We start from the raw sequence: 18,667 nt of genomic DNA on the forward strand, positions 1-18,667 counted from the left end.
AAACTAGTTCCCTGAGATTACAAGATCAAACAGATTATCCTACTAAGGTGCATATTATCGAACAAATCTAAGTGGGGTACTAACTTGAAAGATTTCAAGCTTAAAGGTCTGAATTATGCTAAGTATCCATCCCAGTATCAAAAATAAAACTTGCTAATTCATCACTAAATAAAACAATATCAAATATGGTATGGAAACACAAACTAAGATAACCATTCTAAAGGTTTCAAACAGTTACTAAGGATATAGGATTAAGCAAAACAAAGCCATACTGTAAGACACATTAATAGGGGAACATATCATAGTTGTTAGAAAGGTCTTAACATAGATTAGAACACGTTACATATGTGAGGTATTCATTACAGGGATTCAGAACAGAGTAATAAGGCAAGCTCATGTCAAATAACAAATATAGACCTTCATGCCTCAATACAGTAGACTAATATGAACTTAAGAGGGTCTAAGTCATTCAGGTGAAGCATGTTCAAATAACATATCAGAATTGGCAGTATTAGTAAAATTAAATACATAAAGAGGTTCAAGAAAGATGCAAAACTAACAAAGTTGCATATAAGAGTAGCCCAGAACATTTTAAGCCACAGATTTCAGAAGTAAGCATATGTAGTTCATGAATACATAAGAACGAAGTTGAAAAGGCCAAATGACTTACTAGTTAAACGGACAACAAGAAAGAACAAAGTCCCACAATATTCTGAATATCAACAAGGAATAGAAACCCAGAATCTCAATGTGTCAAAGTTCCCAAGGGCTTCAAAGGAACCCCGGGCAGTGCTCGCACTAAGAAAAGGTTGAAAAATCGAATTCCGGTGGCCGTGGCTTTCAACCGGCCGAGAATCAAAGTACAGACCAAGAGTATGATAGAACAATAGCTCCAATTTTTAGTGAAAATCTAGCGATTCGGGTCTAAATTAAAGGGGAATGAGGGGTTTATATAGTAGTAGATATTCGGCAAATAAACAAGGAAGTATTGTAAAATTAACATAAATAAAAAAATAATATCATGCAGAATCAGTAAAAGTCAGATTAGGGAAAAATTAGGTAAACCCTAGTTGACAGAAATCGGAGATTGGCTAGAGATCTTGGCTAATCGGACCCAATATAGCCTTGCCATGATTCACATGGACGAGATTTTGTCCAAATTCAAGCAATTGAAGTTGAACGGACCCAAATCTGAGAGATAGTACTTGCCAAGTTTAGGCAAGTACTAAGTGATACCATAGCCTTGCAAGTAGTACTGAGATAATACATAAAAGGTAAGGAAATCATGGAAAGAATCCATGATTGAGACGGATTTAGAGAAAATTGAGAGGTCGGCTAGGGTTTTTGAGGAGACGAGAAGAGAGGATTCAAAGGCGGCGTCTGGGAGGAAATGATAGGGTTTTGGGGCGGGTTAGGTTAATTAAAACAGGGGAATGGCTATGGGTCATTGATCATTTGAGATCAAAGGCCAGGAATAGAGGAGAAGCGGGCGGGTTGCGGAATGGGTCCCGACCGGTTATAACTAAAGGGGTCATTTGGTCTTGGGCCAGGGAGTTGGGCTAAGGATACTGGGCCAATTTTGGTCCAAAAATTAGTTTAAATCTGGGCTATTATTTAAATAGGTAATATTTATCGAAAGTAATTTATAAAAATAATTAATAAATAAATAAGAATATTATTTATGCACTAAAATGATTAAAAATAATAACTTAGTATTGTCAAAAATATAAAATTCTATTTTGACACAAATAATATAAATAAAGAGCATTTATGTATGAATATGGGCTATTACTGCAAAAATGTGCAAATAGCCTTTAAAATACTAATGTAATTATATATATAAAAAAATGAAGTAAAATATTTGAAACCTGTGTTATAGGTGTAAATAATAATTTTAGGTAACTAAGTTATCACAAAATAATTTGAAGGAGTAATTAATAATTATTCAAGTAATTTAAGTATAGGGAAATCAATTTTAAAACTCTAAAAATTATGAAAAATTATAGAAAATGCTCGTATATATTTGTAAACTTATAATGATGCAAAAAATGATATTTGAAAGTATATATATTATTTGAGAAAATATGAGGGCAAAATTGGGTATCAACAACTGTCCCTCTTTACCTGAGAATGATTAAAGAGTTGTCGGGTAAAGAAAATGATGACCAATTTTGGCCGAATTGAGTGAGAAATGATGTGATTTTAAAAATTGGGGCCGAACCCGGGTTCCTGAGTTGCCTACATATCCTTGGTGTTATGGAAATCGGGCCGTGTGTAGTTCTGGATCCAACGGTGAACGAAGCCGATGGAGTTGCTATAGGAGTGGTCGTATGTTTCGGAAAGGGTTCTTTTGGGTAGGATAGTATCGGATAAGTTTATGCGGAGTCATGAATGTGAATTTGAAACGTTATGGATGTATCACAAAGCAAATATCTGAATGGTCATAGAGTAAAAGGCGGGTAATTGATGGTGGTCGGTTATGTTTGAAACGATTGTAGGATGTTAATGTTGTGAACGGAAACCGGAGCGAAGATTGCTCCCGTTTGAAGAACGGTTACTTCCTGGATTACCGAAAAAACTTAAAACACAATGCATGCAAATATATATGGGTTATTGCGAGAATTTAAACATGGTGCAAATTCCCTTTGGACCATGAAGGTTGTCTTTGGACGGTGAGGATGACGTCCTCAGACCATGATGTCACGGGCCATGAAGTATATGACAAGGGATTCACAGGCCATGAAATGATGTCCTCGGGCCATGAGGATGGTGCCTCTGGACTATGACACCTTTGAATAATGATGTGCAATTTTGAGAGATCCTCAGGCCATGGAATGGTCTCTCCCGGCTATGAGGATGATGCCTTCAGACTATGACGCCTTTGGACAAAATGGCGATGTTTCAGCCCATGAAATGCAAAGATATGATGCTTGGGCATATGCGAAGATGAGACAAGACAAGGCTTAGTCTTGTATAAGATGAGGGCAGTGCTTAGCCCTAGGTGAACAGATGAAAATGCGAGGTTTTAGATAAGGTAGTGGAGATAATTTTTGATCTTATGCAAGGACAAGACGATGCTTAGCCTTAGGCAATTAAGGAGGTCGTGCTTAGCCTCACGCAAGAAGAGGGGACAGTCCTTAGTCCCATGCAGTTAGGGAGGCAATGCTTAGCCTTATGCAATTAGGGAGGCAGTGCTTAGCCTCATGCAGGGAGAGGAGACAGTGCTTTGTCTCATGCAATTAGGGAGGCTGTGCTTAGGCTCATGCAAGAAGAGGAGACAATGCTTAGTCTCATGCAAGGCAAGGCAATGCTTAGCCTTATGCAATTAGGGAGGCAGTGCTTAGCCTCATACAAAAGAGGAGACAATGCTTAGTCTCATGCAATTAGAGAGGCAATGCTTAGCCTCATGCAGGAAGAGGAGACAATGCTTAGTCTCGATGCCAAGAAAGCTTTATGCAATTTAGGGAGGTAATGCTTAGCCTTATGCAATTAAGGAGGTAATGCTTAGCCTCATGCAGGAGGAGGAGACAATGCTTAGTCTCATGCAGGGAAAGGCAGTGCTTAGCCTTATGCAATTAAGGAAGCAATGCTTAGTCTCATGTAAGGAAACGATGACTGATAGTGAGAGAGTAGAGTATTTCTTAGCTGGAGATATTCACGCTATATAATTTGTTGTCTTGGAGGCGATTACTTGATGTATCTGCGGATATCGTTGTCTTATCGTGCCTGCGTCCAAAGAAAAATTGTGAGTTCTGTGGGGGAAAGGTCGGTTCATGCTTTCATCTTCTTGCTCTGTCTTTGCTCCTGTATTGAGATCCTGTTTGAGTTACCCTGGGCAACATCTGGCTGTTATAGAAACAAAGTTTTCGAAAAATATGCATGCATTTGCAAAAATACTATTGTTTGAAATGTAGTAGTATGTGATATCAAATAGTTTAGATGAACCCGTGACTGTGACACATTTTAGAGACATTGCGACCTCATTGCCTTAGAATTTTGAGGGTCCCTTCAAAATTCTGCCCCAGTTTAAATGCATACTTCTGATAATACTTTTGGTTGTTCTACATATGACGAAGTTGGCTAAAATTATGATCTTGCCCCAATTTTTGATCATGGGGAAATGAAGATTTTATTAAGATGTGACCGAACCCACACGGCTGCCTACGTATTCCTTCTTAAACGGTAATCAGGTCAAGCGTAGTTCAGTTACATCAAGTGAAGATATGTAAACCATCCTAAACATAGTATATCTTGATTGCATCCTAGTTGATAGGTTTTGGCCAAATCTCTCTATCCATTTCTGCAAGTATGAGTGCTCCTCCTGTTAGTACTCGATGAACCATGTAAGGACCTTGCCAGTTGGGCGAAAACTTCTCTTTGGTTTCATCCTAATGTGGGAAGATTCGCTTTAGCACCAATTGCCCCGATGTGAATTGCCTTGGTCTGACCTTTTTGTTGAAAGCTCTCTCCATTCTGTTCTGGTAGAGTTGACCGTGACATACCGTATTCATTCTCTTTCCATCAATGAGAGCCAGTTGTTCATAGCGGCTTTTACCCATTCTGCGTCGCTGAGCTCAGCTTCCTGTATGATTCTTAGAGAAGGGATCTCTACTTCGGCGAGAATAACCGCTTCTGTACCGTAAACCAATAGGTAGGGAGTTGCCCCAGTTGATGTGCGAACCGTGGTACGATACCCAAGCAGAGCAAACGGCAGCTTCTCGTGCCATTATTTGTAATTGTCTACCATTTTTCTTAGTATTTTCTTGATGTTTTTGTTAGCGGCTTCTACAGCTCCATTCATCTGTGGCTTGTATGCTTTGGAATTCTTATGCTTGATCTTGAAATTTTCACACATGGCATTCATTAAATCACTGTTGAGATTGGCGGTGTTGTCGGTGATGATTGACTCTGGTACTCCAAACCGACAAACAATGCGATCCCGAATAAAATTTGCGATGACCTTCTTAGTTACAGATTTGTAAGATGCGGCCTCAACCTACTTTATGAAATAATCTATGGCCACTAGAATGAACCTATGCCCATTTGAAGCAGTGGGTTTTATTGGACCGATGACATCCATTCCCCAAGTAGAGAAAGGCCAGGGTGCACTTGCTGCATTGAGTTCATTGGGTGGCAGTCGTATCATATCAGCATGTATTTGGCACTAGTGACACTTCTGGACATACTTGACGCAGTCTATTTCCATAGTCATCTTGAAATATACTGCTCTTAGTATTTTCTTGGCTAAGACAAAGCCATTCATGTGTGGTCCGCAGGTTCCGGCATGTATTTCCTCGAGCAATCTGGATGCTTCCTTGGCGTCGACACACCGTAATAATCCCAGGTCTGGAGTCCTTCTGTACAGAATTCCTCCGATTTGAAAGAAATGGTTGGCTAACCTTCGGAGTGTGCGCTTCTGAGTATGAGTTGCATGTTCCGGATACTCTCCCTTTGCCAAGTATTCTTTGATGTCGTAAAACCACTGTTTCTCGTCACTTTCTTCTTCAACATGAGTATAATAAGCCAGTTGTTTATGAATTCCTATTGGGATAGGATCGATGAAGTTCTTGACAGGGTGTTGTATCATGGAAGATAAAGTGGCCAATGCATCTGCGAACTCATTTTAAATTCTCGGAATATGTTTGAACTCTATCTTTGTGAACCTCTTGATCAACTCTTGTACACAATACAGATATGGTAATATTTTAGTGTTCTTGGCTCCTAAAACCTGATGCACCAAAAGATAAGAATCTCTAATCACCAGCAACTCCTGAACATTCATGTCAATGGCCAACCTAAGTCCCAAGATGAAAGCCTCATATTCTGCCATATTGTTGGTACATGGAAACCTGAGTTTTGCAGATATCGGATAGTGTTGGCCAGTTTCTGATACTAAGACAGCTCTGATACCTGCTTCTTTGAAGTTTGCAGCTCCGTCGAAGAACATTCTCCAACCATCATATGCTTCGGTGATATCTTCTCCTACGAATGATACCTCTTCGTCGGGAAAATACGTTTTCAATGGTTCGTATTCTCCGTCCACAGGATTTTCTACCAAATGATCTGCCAATGCTTGCCCTTTTACCACCTTCTGAGTTACATAGATGATGTCGAATTTACTCAGCAATATCTTCCATTTTGCTAACTTTCTCATAGGCATGGGTTTCTGGAATATGTATTTTAGCGGATCCATCCTTGATATGAGATATGTGGTGTATGCACATAAATAATGCCTCAACTTTTGAGCTATCCATGTCAAAGCGCAGCAGGTGCACTCCAGCAAAGAGTACTGGGCTTCGTAAGGTGTGAATTTCTTACTCAGATAATATATTTCCTGCTCCTTTCTTCCAGTCTCATCATGTTGTCCCGGAATGCAACCAAAAGCTCCATATAGTACGGACAAATAAAGCAGCAAAGGTCTTCCTGGTTCTAGTGGGACCAAAACAGGTGGTTTAGACAAATACTTCTTGATTTTGCAGAAGGCTTTTTGACATTATTCAGTCCAGCTTGTTGCAGCATCTTTCTTTAGCATTTTGAAGATCGGCTCACAGATCACGGTTGATTGTGCTATGAAACGGCTGATGTAGTTGAGACACCCTAAGAAGCTCATCACATCTTTCTTATTCTTCAGCGGTGGAAAGTTTTGGATAGCTTTGACTTTTGACGGGTCCAATTCAATCCCTCGACGGCTAACGACGAATCCTAGCAATTTTCCGGAAGGGACTCCGAAGGCACACTTTGCAGGATTCAGTTTCAGATTGTACCTTCGAAGCTGATCAAAGAATTTCCTCAAGTCTGCTATATGATCTATGCTTCTTCTAGATTTGATGATGACGTCATCCACGTACACCTCTATTTCCTTGTGTATCATGTCATGGAAAATAGTTGTCATGGCTCTCATGTAGGTGGCTCCGGTGTTCTTCAAGCCAAATGGCATCATTTTATAATAATATATTCCCCATGGCGTGATGAAGGCTGTCTTTTCAGCATCTTCCTCATCCATCCAGATCTGATGGTACCCCGCGAAGCAATCCACAAAGGATTGGAGTTCATGTTTGGCACAGATATCGATCAATATATGTATATTGAGCAACAGGAAATCATATTTGGGACTTGCTCTGTTTAGATCTCGGTAATTAACACATACTCTGATTTTCCCATCTTTCTTCAGAACTGGAGAGCCTTGGCTTTGATTTGCTTGGTGACCTCCTTTTTTATCTTCAAGCTCGTATCTAGCTTGAATTTTCTGAGCTTCTGTTTTACCGGTGGACACATGGGATCCGTAGGTAGCTTGTGAGCCACTATGGAGGTGCTCAAACCAGTCATATCATCGTCGGACTATGCAAAGATATTTGCATACTCTTTTAGGAATCGAACATACTCTTCCTTCTCTGATGGTGATAGGTGAATGCTTATACGTGTTTTCTTGACCATTTCGGAGTCCCCTAAGTTAACTGTCTCGGTCTCATCCAAATTAGACTTAGGCTTGTTTTCAAATTTTCCAATTCTCTGACAATTTCCTTAGGTATTATGTCGTCTTCTAGATCCTATGAATCATTATCCTTATGTCGCGTTACCTCATTACATGTCACAGTCGTAGGTTCATCGAGATAGATAATAATAATGCTGTAGAGAGAAAAAATGTAAAGAATAACAAATACTAAAAATAGCAATGCATTAATAAAATTTGAAAAACATCAACAAGTACGACTCGATGATTTGAACAAAATACGTTCAAAACAAAATACTAAAAATGTCTTAGATGCTCAAAAAATTGCTTTAAAATAATTGATGCTAATTGCTAGGCTACCCAGGAACTCGACGAGCCAGGGATGGTGCAGCAGTCCAATTCTTGAGAGCAGCTCCTTTTTCAACGGTCTGAATGGTAAGGTCTTCCTCCTCCTCCTCCTCCTCAACTATCGTACTGCAATCCATGTCTTCGCCATCCAAAAATAGCTTCCTTATGCCAGCTAAGGCTTCATCTTCCTCAGACTCCCACATCATGTCCGCTTGATGAAATGTCTGGTGCAAATATGGTACCGGTTGTTCCAGCGGATAATAAGGACCGTGCCATAGTGGCGACCAATCCTGGCACTCTTGCCGAGTGTATTCGTACCCAAGTCCGAAAGTTGTACCATGATGCTTCTGCTGTACCGGTTTGGTGATTCCTTGGAGGTTCTTGCCGAGACCCTTGCTAGGTTCATACCCTATCCATAGCAGTATGCTTTCTATCTTGTTGCTCCACCATTTGTCCTTTTCAATTGCGTTGAGGCACTCAATGCGATGGTATGTTTCTCTACCTAACTTCTTCCTATTCTCGATGACCGGAACATTCTGATTGGTATAAATCAGATTACTTCTGTCTCCGTGGATGATCACCTCCTGGTGGTTCCATTCAAACTTCATGGCCCGACGCAGAGTAGAGGTTACTGCCCCAGCGACATGTATCCAGGGTCATCCCAATAATAGATTTTAGGTAGTAAATATATCCAGCACTTGAAACTCAACATCAAACTAGGTTGGGCCCATCTGTAGGTAGAGGTTGATTTCTCCGATTGTGGCTATTTGAGATCCATCAAAAGCCTTTACATTCATGCTTCCTACTCGTATCTCGTGCAGGCCTTTACCCAATCTCTTCAGAGTGGTCAGTGGACATATATTGAGACTCGAACCCCCATCTATCAGGAGCCTGGCGATGAATTTATCCTCAAATTACACTGTGATATGTACTGCCCTATTGTGACTTAGTCCTTCTGGTGGCAGCTCGTCTTCATGAAAGGTGATTTTGTGGCTTTCCAATACCTGCCCAACTATGTTGGCTATTTCCCCACTAGTGATGTTGGTGGGTACATAGGCTTTACTCAGCACCTTCATCAGGGCATTCCTGTATGTCTCAGAGTTTTGTAGCAGTGACAAGATAGATATCTGAGCGGGAGTTTTGTTCAAATGGTCAACCACAAAGTATTCTCTTGCTTGCACTTTTCTCCAAAGGTCATCAGGGCCAGTTTCAATGACGGGTGGCTTAGATGCAGCTTCTTTGCTTGTTCTTCCCAAGTGCTCAGGTGTATAAACCCTGCCAATTTTGGTCATGCCTTGTGCTGTACCTGTTTCTTCCATTTTTGCTTTTCATTTCCTTCTCGCTTCCGCAACATAATCCCATGGTATAGCATCAGGCTTGTAAGATGGCGTGGGTGATACCATCACAGTGAAGGATATGGTTACCTCAACTTCAAATGGTGTTGGTGCGGTTACCTCGACTTCAAGCGGTGCTTGGGTTTGTACCACAATGGGCATGAGGATGACTGGAGATATTTTTAGATCATCCCCCTCCCGAATGAGTCCAATTGACCTTTTGGATCCCATTCCTCATCGGTCTCTATCATATTCACTCCCTCACCTTTGTGATCCGGGAGAGTATTGTTACGAATATTGGGTGCGGCTTCTTTTGCCTGTATGACCTTGGTGTTGATCAATGTCTGAATCTTGTCCTTCAGAGTGCGACACTCATTAATGGTATGGCCATTTATGCCTGAGTGATAGGTACACGTCTTGTTTGGGTTAATCCACTGAGAAGAGTTTTCCATAGAAACGATGGGGATGGGAGTGACATAACCATCAACCTTCAATCTCTCATACAGTTGGTCTATGGGTTCAGTGATTGGAGTGTATTGTCTGGGTAGTCTGCGGTCAAAGTTTGGTCTTAGTTTTTGGTAATTTTGGCGGGCGGGTGGTGGTGAGTGATAATATGCGGGCTGGGTGTTATAGGTGTGGTAGGTGGTGGCAAGTTGTTGGTATCTGGGGGTTGAGGGCTGTAATGTGGGTGGAGGTGTTTGGTATGTGAGAGGAGACTTAGGACCCTGGGCCACCATTACAGCACCCACTTCTTTCTTCTTAGAGATACCTCCTGACTGCAAAGCTTTATTTGTGGCCTGTAGTGCTTCGAAATTTGTCACCATTCCACTTTTAATTCCTTCTTCTATTCTTTCTCCCAGCTTGATGATGTCAGAGAATTTATGGTTTTCAATAACCATCAGCCTTTCATAGTATTGCAGGTCTTGAGCTCTGACGAAGAACTTATTTATTTGTTCTTCTTCAAGCGTTGGCCTTACCTTTGCAGCTTCAGATCTCCATCGAGTAGCATACTAGCGGAAAGTTTCTGTTGGTTTCTTCTTGAGATTTTGAATGTAGAAAACATCTGGTGCATTTTCTGTGTTGAACCTGAATCTATCCATGAAGTCTGACGCCATGCTCACCCAATTAACCCACTTTTTTGGGTTCTAATTGATGTACCAAGACAAAGCATCTCCTGTGAGGCTTCTCATGAATAGCTTCATACAGATTCGTTCATCTTTGCCCACTCCTACAAGTTTGTCACAATACGTCCTTAGATGTACCTTCGGATCACCAGTTCCATCGAACATTTCGAACTTGGGAGGTTTGTAACCCTCATGCAGTTCTACATCTGGTTGAATGCACAAGTCCTCATAATTCAAACCTTCAATGCCCTTACCACCTTTGACACTCTGAACTCTGCCAGTAAGCTTCTTGAGTTATTTCGCTATGTTCTTGATGAACAGGTCCTTCTTGGTTGATTCCGGTATATATAGGGTTTGCTGTGGGGTGTAGGGTAAATTTTCCACATATATGGGATTTGTTTGGTGAACTCCGGGAATCTGGGCATAAGGGTGGTCATTGGTTGAGTTTTGGGGATCAAGAGTAGGTTGTGGTGCATTCAGGGGAGTATGATAAGTGGTGGTTTGCGGGTATTGAGTCGGATGATTGTGGTGTTGTTGAGGAGTAGGTACTGGTAGGGGGTTATGGTTCTGAGGAGTTTTGGTGTATTGATGTGGTGCGGGAGGATTCGAAGGTGGATTTTGGTTCTACGTATTTTGGGGTGGTGCCAGGTTTTGGGCATTTGGATTTTGTTGGTTGATATCAGGGACGTTTAGGGTGAGGGAAAGATTTGCCAAGTTTTGGACCTGCTCAAGTTCTCCTTGTAGCTCCAGGATTTACCGTTCCAGGCGTAATACTTGGGCCAATTCGTTCTGTGCCGGAATACTTCGGCCATCTTAAGTTTCAACGTTTTCTGCTATAGTAGCATTGTCTTTTCTGATACCGCTCAAATCATCCATTTTTCCTTTCCTTTTGCTTCTGCCTTTAAGATCACTTGGTGGAGGAGGTGGTAGAGGACCTCTAGATCTAGTGTGATATGCAGATGATGCCAGTATGTATGAACCAACCTTGGGGAATGAGAATAATCAAAAGAAAGAAAAACAAACAAAGGTAACCAAGTTAGTAAGGGATATTTGAAAGAATGCTTCTAGTATTTAAACATGTTCTGTAAAATCATGCAATAATTCGCGTCCTAATTGGGGACCTCATTGTGCCCGAGGTAGGACTAAGCGACACATAGATTCGGAGAAAATTGATGCTATATTGCGTCATTTCATTAATGTGAAAACGAGCCAAACTTTTACTAAATCAACAATAATAATGAAGTTACTAATGGCATTTAGCCTTATTACAACCGAAATCTAAACTAAGCTAGAAAATAGTAAAGAACATCATTTGCTTAATCTATTTAGTCCCTCAGGGACCTTCTCCATGCTTGGCTCTCTTGACTCCGTCAATCAGGTTCCCCAGGTCGCGCATATCCAACAATAGGTAAGCCTTTGCTAGATGCCCTCCTTCATTGCCATCCGTGTTCTGACAATCTGAAAGCGTCTTCCTCATCTTTCCCTCAAACTCCATCAACCCTTGCTCCAAATATTCCAATCTCTCGATGGACTTAGTGGTGATTTCCTTCCATTCATTAATTGCCTCCATGTCCACTTTATGTTGTTCCAGATGTCTAGATTCAGACTCAAAAACACTTTTGCGAAGCCTTTTATACTTGACCTGTGCCTCGGCAGCATCATCATTGATCTTATTTTCCAAATTGACCCCTGGCTTGACGTCTCCCGCTATATCATCTACCAACCATGATGGATAGAAATACACATGACCGACATGGTACCTTTCTAGCTGGATAGTCTCTCTTTCCACAAAGTCCTTCGGGTTCCACATATGTTGCGCCTTGAACTTGAAAGGAATGATGTCCCTTTTAAAATCTGCCTTGTACTGGACCATGTTGGAAACCCGAGGTATGACCTGTTTTCTTCCTACTTGTCTCATTACCCTTATAGGAGCATAAGGATAAATGCCTCACAACCTGATTAATACCAAATAAGTAGTGTCCTACGACCTGATGATGAACTTGCTGCTGGGAAACCACTCTAACATCCAATGTACCTTCTCGTCTGTTAGATTGCTGAAGAAACGTACCCAACTTATAGCACCTCCAGGCTGTGCAAACCTATCTGTGATGAGTGTCATTTTCTTTGGGTGATGGTAAACTATGTAGTCATTCAACGGTCATCGCAGAAGCTCTTGGCGGTATTCTCCCCTCTGAAAGTGTTCCAATAACCAGACTTGTAATAATAGATTACAACCTTCAAAATGTCTGAACCCCTGCTTGCACCGATCTAGAGCGTGGTACAGTTCAGCTAGGATCATAGGGATGATGGTGTAGGTTTGCCCCTCGATGCCTTCCATTAAAGTTCTTGCAACCATAGCTAAATGAGTATGAATCCTCCCCGCTTTCATTGGAAACATCAACAAACCCAAGACCAAATGATGAATACATAAACTCGGCGGTGCGTCCAACCTAAGGAGGTAATGGCAAGTTTCTCATGATGAAGACGATATGACTTACTGTGCCCGTAACGCTCATAAATGAATTCAAATGGGATGTATGACTTCTTCAAACAAAGCAACTCATCATTTTTCTTGAAACCTAGCATTTTTAGAAAACCGTGAGGGGTGCGATTCTCTGGCATTAATAACACGGGACTATCCCATGGAAGCTTAGCGAAGCCTCCTATTTCTTCCAGGAGAGGAGTCATTTCTATGTCACCAAAGTGGAAGACGACCCTTTTCTCATCCCAGAACATGGTAGCGGCCTCAATCAATGCCCTATTTGGTCGGATATCTAGCAAGGACGGCAAATTACCAAGGACCCTTCTCACATGATTCTTGTCGCAAGGCGCGAGATCTTTCCACCAATCAAGTAGTAGAGGTGGGATGTTTTGGAACATGCCGAACCTGGGGACTTCATGCTTCATTTTCTGCAAGCAAATAAAGTTAGCCCTCTCCCCCTCCAGATTCGACCATTTACACAATAATGATTAACATATTGGCACATTTTCTCCAAGTAATGCACATAACATGGTAGTGTCCATTGGGATTGTGGAAATCCCACCGGACTTTGGACAAGGCTTATCTTAGCGGGCTATTACGTTAACAACGTCATAACCCGTACTAGTTTTAACATGATGCATGTACATTTGATGTTGGAGTAAGGTTTCTAGAATGGTCTAGAGTGTTTCTCTCAAGTGGACAACTTGAGATGGAAAGGCACGGGAAGCCTTTCCGATTTAAAAAGGGTAATTCTGGAAGAGCGCGGACACTCATCAAGTGCCGCTGTATTGATAATTGGCACGAGTGGAGTATGATGTGGAGCATGCTTTATGCAGAGATGAAAAACATAAGAAAGAAATACAAAGGAAGAAGTTAGTTCGTGGAATATATGCGAGAATGTAATACAACAAGTAAGGGAGTAGGGATGGGAGAGGCATGATATAACAGTCAAATAAAGAGCAGTCATGGCAAATAATGGGGAAGGGATGTGCATGTTAAAACAAATTTAAACAAATAATGGCGGAGAAGGGAAAGGATGTGCATGTTATAACAAAGAAAATAATCCACATAAGCCAAGTTCATTATGGTTAGAGCCTAAGTATTTCCCCAGCAGAGTCGCCATGCTGTCACGCCCCGTTTTCTCGCGAAAGCGGGCCTCGACATGTGACAACTCTTTTAAAAGGAGGTATTAAAAGAGAAGAGTCGCCACTTAACGATTTTTAAGGTGCGTTAGGGAACCTATTTGTGAATAACTCTGTTTTAACTAGTCTGTCACCAAAAATCGGGTAAGGGCTCAAATTACTTCGGAGAGAAGGTGTTAGGCACTCTTCGAGGTCCACAACTGTGGGTCCCGACCGAACTTAAAACTATATGGATTATGTGATTAAACTAAACGAGCACATAAGGAAAGCTATGAAAGTTGAAAGTCCTATTATAGCATAAACCAGCGTAAGGAAAAATAAACTATATGAATAATTGGTATATATTTAAGGATCACTGAAGATTACAAAAGCGTCGATCTATATTTAGTGACTCAATCGTTTAGCAAGCATGTGAGGGAAAAATGGGGGGGGGGGTCCTAAGGTTTTTAGCCTAAAGGATCACCCCGTGCAACATAAATAATACTTCACAACTCTCTTTATATAGGAGTTGCTCATATTATTCAACGGGCACAGACTATCATTTCCTGCTACCCAATTACTATGTTGAAATTATTTACTTAAAAGCACTCTAATTCAATTCTAAGTCGTGCCCTATGTGTGCACTACACGTCCCATGCCTATGGTCCAAGAGGCTTTGGACCTCTATTTGGGTGGTTCTAGACTTCACTTAGGATGCTCAAAATGATAAAACTAGCACACATTCAAAAACAAAATGTAGGACTACACATAAGTACAATTAAAAGATCAAGTTAACCTCCACACATAAACAACAAATGCATGCGGGCAGTTAGGCAGTAGACAATTTCAGACGCATTAGATTCATTAAGTCCTATAGGCATAGTTTCTATGTGATTCTGATTTCCAGCGCTGTACAGGCAACATTGCAGCTTTAAACTAACGAATTTACATATTAAAGGTATTACAATCCTATAGGCATGACATCTACATTGTTCGTGCGATGAGGAAGTAAGGTTGTTCGAAAACTCAGGGTTTACGACACTGATTTTATAAACACATTTTTTAGGCAGGTGACAGTATCCTATAGGCAGGATTTCTAACAGTGGATAATTTCAATTGATTTTATAATGCTTTATCCCTAGAGACATGTCATCTAAGGTGGGGCAGTGTGGTGAAAGTAATGGAAATAATCGATTGATTGATTAAGGTCTTATAGACATTCTTTATAGGTGAAAATCAACAGAACATAAGCTAGTGGAATCCTATAGGCATGGTATCTAATGAACATGAAGCAGTTATGCAAATTAAAAAAATGTTTATTTCCTATAGGCATGATGTCTAGTAACACATAGTAGTAGTCATCAGAATAAATGAAGCATTTGAACTCATGCTTTGATGGTAGACGAGTAGTGTGTGTGTGAGTTTCCTAAAGGCATGGTTTCTACCAGTGGAAGTTAAATGGCATATACAGCAAGTCAAGTAAATCACATGAATCGTATAGGCATGTTTTTCTACAATTGCATGCAAATAGTAGAGTATACATGTTCCCCAATTTCACTAACACCCCCAATTGTTTATTACAAAGTTATTAGAGACCCAATGATAAATGTAATTATAAAATTATACAAGCACTAATAGTAGGCCCACAACAGGCCCAAAAGGAAATACCCAGCATTGCTTAGGCCTTTAACAACTCTCATAGCATACCCAGATTTCTAATCAGGGAACTATATTCATCAGCACTGCCCAGAAGCCATAGAGGAACTCAAGCCAAACCAAACAGCCATAGATTGACCGTATTACACAAACATTGAATCACTTAAACCAACCAGTTTACATATTCAGTAGACAGTAGGAAGAAAGGACTTGAGTGTCAGAGATATTCAGGTTTCAGTAGTAAAGAGAGTGACCAAAAGACCCCAAATCCTAGTGTGTTTGTCACGCCCCAAAACCGAGGAGCGCTACCGGCGCTCAACCGAGTGAACCCGACCGAGCAAGCCTGTTAGATTTTCTTCTACCCAAACTCATCCACGAATGAAGATAATACATATTTTCATTAATTAGACAAAGAGGTGTTCATGTTCACAATACCAATTCATTACCAATAGTTCCATCATTTTTAGTCGTCTTAACTAGAACAAGTAATACAACCATAACATAACGTAGTTTGTCTTTCCCAGCACCAATACACAACCCACACTATGTCTACGGAGCCTCTATAGAGAAAAGTACAATGATAATGCCAACAATAAGGCCCTGGCTATACCTCAAACCGAATACATAAAGTACAAAAGATACATGACCCCAAAATGAAGTGGGGCTCACCGAGTCAGCTGGAAAGAAGGTGTACTGCTATCACTGATTAATATCTCCTGCTGTAGAACCAGCTGCATCCATTTAAAGATGCAGCGCCCCCGGCAAAAGGGACGTTAGTACCGTCGAATAGCACTAGTATGTATAACTAAACAGTACCTCAATAGAATGACAAATAATACAAACAAGATTATCAAAATATCAATGAAAGCCTTAATTTAGGATCAAGACAGTGTTCAAATTAATTCTCATATCTCACATTGGGAGATTTTTAGTATCGATATACCATTGTCCACAATACCATTATTCACAAAACCAGTACCACCGTACTCTTAGCACGGAGTCCGATCACGACCCGATCGGCTAGGCCATCGCATTAGAGACATCAACCACAATTTCTCTCAATATCAATACCACCATCTTTAACACGGAGTCCGATCACGACCCGATCGGCTAGGCTATCCATTAGGGACATGGACCACAATCACAATTTCAAATTATAAATTTCCAGCACAATCACCACCATGTGTGCGGCATGGTGTCCGATCACGACCCGATCGGCTAGGCTGTCTTATTTGAGACATCAACCTTTTTATATCAATCATCGCATTTCGTATTACTTTCACATATTTTCATCTCATTGGCACTAATGGCCATAATTATAAGATCATTCTTGGCACGTTGGCCATATTCAGTATTTCATGCTCACCTTATCAATTTTAATTATCATCATCATCAACAACAACAAATACAATTCAAATCAAGGTGTGTAGTACACATGTGAGCAATTTAGAGTGTAAAGCACATAGAGATATTTCACAAAATTTGGCATAATAGCCTTTATTTGAACTTGACTTAAAGTCAAAACATTATTAATGCACAGCCCATATTTTAACACATCCTCAATTGGTAACATAACATGAATAAAGCATTTGGGATGCTTGTTAAACATATATATTTCAACTCAATCTTAATCGGAATAGCCAGTTTCATAATGAATCACTCGGGACTTACATAATTTACATGAATATTGTGGGATTCAATTCTAAGAGAAGAGTTTAGCCAGCATACCTCACTTGAGCTTCCTTAAACTCTAAAACGTTCTGGAATTCTTAGCAACTTCAATCTATTGTAGAAATATAAAAAATTGAATCAAAATTTGGAAGATGATCATAGTTCTAGCTCACGTGAGCATTTTATCAAACACTAAATGTGCATAAGGTTTCAATGTCCTTTTTATGAAGGATTCCACCATCCCACAACCCAAGCTTTACCATTTTTATCTCAACAATCTTCCTACACCCTTTGATAACACATGCATGTAAAATAAACAACTCTCATGCCCAAAAATTACCTTGCTAGTTACCCATTTTCAGAAGATTTTGAAATTAGGGTTTAGCGTGTAGAATCTTACCTCTAGGATGAAGACCTAGTGAGCTTCCCTTCTAAATCTTCCAAAACTTGAGCAAGAATTGAAGAAAATTATTGAAGAACACCTTCTCACTCTAGGGCACTCTCTCTCACTCTAAAATATCAGATTATGGCTCAAAAATGGCCCAAAGAGTGTATTTAACGAAATAGGGTCGGGTTTTAAAAACCCAAAAATGGAGCTCCGGAACAGTTCTGCGGTTGCATATGCAACCGCATAATGGATATGCGGACCGCATATCGGTCGCATAATTGTTGATAAAATGATCAAAAAGGCTGTCTGTGTATGCGGTCGCTATGCGGTCCGCATAACTGTTATGCGATCGCATAATGCACCGCATAACATTTATGCGGTCGCATAGTCGACTGCATAATTGCTTCCAACTGACCCAATTAACTGTCTCACTCTGCGGCCATTATGCGGTCCGCAGAGTGATTCTGCGGTCGCATAATGGACCGCAGAAATGCACTATTCCACCAAAAATTTTCTTTTACTTTCCTGTACATTGTTCAACCCAAAAAGTCCGAGCCACGGCGAATGAGGGTGTCCTCAAACACATAAGCCTCAAACACATAAGCCTAGTCCGGCACCATGAAACATTATTTTCTTTGCAATTTTTACCGGGCTTTACGCTTAAGTTCTTCAAAAATTTTCGGGGTGTTACATTCTCCTCCGCTTAGGATCATTCATCCTCGAATGAGGGTTCATAACCTATTATTAACATCTTATGCAACTCAGTTTGTTTCATACCACATTCGAGCAACCCCAAATTTGACTAACTCCCAAAATTTCCAAAAATTTCGCCAAAGTTTCCTTTGTAACTAGGCCTATCCATCTGTCAGAGAGCCCCAGAAACACATCCTAACAACATATACGTATGCCAATGACGTAACATAATACAAAACAACACTAATTATGGCCTCAAACACATAAGCCTAGTCCGGCACCATGAAATATTATTTTCTTTGTAAATTTTACCGGGCTTTACACTTAAGTTCTTCAAAATATTTCAGGGTGTTATAGTGTCAGAGTTCACAAGGGTCTCAAATGGACCCCGAGCAGTGCT

Source organism: Nicotiana tabacum, chromosome 12 (genome assembly GCF_000715075.1).
Source record: "Nicotiana tabacum cultivar K326 chromosome 12, ASM71507v2, whole genome shotgun sequence".
Lineage (NCBI taxonomy): Eukaryota > Viridiplantae > Streptophyta > Magnoliopsida > Solanales > Solanaceae > Nicotiana > Nicotiana tabacum.